The sequence below is a fragment of the Microtus ochrogaster genome, chromosome 4 (assembly GCF_000317375.1).
Source record: "Microtus ochrogaster isolate Prairie Vole_2 chromosome 4, MicOch1.0, whole genome shotgun sequence".
In the NCBI taxonomy this organism is placed as follows: Eukaryota; Metazoa; Chordata; class Mammalia; order Rodentia; family Cricetidae; genus Microtus; species Microtus ochrogaster.
In genome coordinates, this window is record NC_022011.1 from 79,623,623 (window position 1) to 79,625,726 (window position 2,104).

A 2,104-nucleotide genomic window follows, 5' to 3' on the forward strand; every position below is an offset into this window, starting at 1 on the left:
AATCACAGAGATCTGCCTGCCTCTGCCTCCCGAGTGCTGGGATTAAAGACGTGCACCACCACTGCCCGGCTTTTTTTTTTTTTTTTTTTTTTTTTAAAACAGGGTCTCCTACATAGTTCTGGTTCTCCTGCAACTCACTATAGAAATGAGGCTGGCCTCAAACTCACCTGCCTCTGCCTCCTGAGTGCTGGGGTTAAAGGCATACATGCTATGCCTGGTCCTTCAAGATGTCCCTTTTTATTAAGGAATTTCTATATTACATCCCCTCTCAGAACTCATAATGAGTCTGAGGTGACAATTTAGAAAAAAAAAATCCATGTGCCCATGTGTGACAGTGGGAAAGTACAGGCTCAGAGCCGTCCGTTCTGGCTTCTGCTTTGATGTGATCTCCAGCAGCCTATTCTGAGGCAACACATGACCTTGGGTTTCCATTGTCGGGGTAAACACGACCTTTCTTCTGCCAGGGGATTGTGGTTTTGATCCATTGAAAGCCCTCCATGGACAGCTAGGGATCAGCATACAGGGTGAGAGGTGAGCTGTAAATACGCCAGTGCCTTAGGACCAGTCAGCTCATAAGAAAAGCACCGAAGCCAAACGGACATGGGGCTTCACAAAAGCAGCTAACGTGCCCTGTGTTTCAGAGATGGATTTATGGCTAATTAACCGTCCAGGACCATTCTAACTCCTGTACCTAGGAAAACACGAGCCGAGACAAAAGAGTGATTGATTTTAGTGGGAAAGTCCTGCATTGTAAAACGAGAGAAAGGAGGTTGGCCCGGGCAATCACTCGGACGTTCCACGCTTGCGCAGCTTTGCCGTGGAATCAGGGTTTTGCAAGACTGGCTTTGGTTACGGCTTCTATTGTTCTGATGGCTATTATTCGTGTTGTTTCAAACTATTTTGGAGTAAGGTGATAGTTAAATCTGTCGTGGGAGGATAGCCGGACCACAAGATTTACTGGAAGCTTTTGAAGTTGCTATCACTGGAATTCAGAGGGAGAAGATATCAATCAGTTCTCATTGTGTAGAAGGAGATTATCATCACACCGTTATTGGGGGGGGGGGCGCTTTGCCCTGTAACTGTAATTACCTGTTCTGCACACCCAGCCTTTGCACAATTTCAAGGCTGAAAAGAGTCCATGAGAGGATAGTTAAAAAATCTAATTCCCCTTCGATTTTTTTTTTTCTGTTCTAAAATAAATCAGCTCTATCAGTGCCTGCAAACGCGTCCACTCTCATTGATTTGAAACCCAGAAACAGCTGCAATCAAAGCGCTTGGGAGGCTGATGCAGACGTACTGGAGTCAAGCTTCAGTCTGCTTGGTGGATATGGTGAGCTCCAGACCAGCCAGGGTTGCATAGCAAGATCCTATCTCCAAAATAGAACAAAACAATGGCTTAGGGGCTAAGAGCACAGGTTGCTCTTAGAGAACCTGGATACAGTTCCTACCACCCACATAGTGGCTAACAGCTGTGACAACTGTCTGGAATTCCAATTCCAGAGGATCTGAGTCCTTCTGGCCTCTGTCAGCAAGTTCTGCATGCATGTACTCCACACCCTTACACACAGGCAAAACACCCACACACATAAAAATGAGACAACTAAAAATCTTTTTTGTTTGTTTATTTGTTTTTCGAGAGTAACAGTCCTACCTGTCCTGGGTCAGGTTCTTGTAGACCAGGCTGGCCTTGAACTCATAGAGATCCACCTGCCTCTGCCTTCCAAGTGCTGGGATTAAAGGCGTGCACCAACACTGCCTGGCTGATAAAATAAATCTAAAAAATAGAAAGAAACATGATCAAACCAAGAATTTGCTGGACATGGCAGCGCATATGCACAACCCAGTCCTGTGGAGGAGGATCAGAAGTTCAAGGCCAGCCTGATACACACACACACACACACACACACACACACACACACAGAGAGAGAGAGAGAGAGAGAGAGAGAAGGATTCCCCCTCTTCCCTATTTCTTCTTTTATTCTTGTCTTTCTCTGCCTCTCTCTATTCTATCTTTTTTTTTATTTATTATGTATACAATATTCTGTCTGTGTGTATGCCTGCAGGCCAGAAGAGGGCACCAGACCTCATTACAGATGGTTGTGAG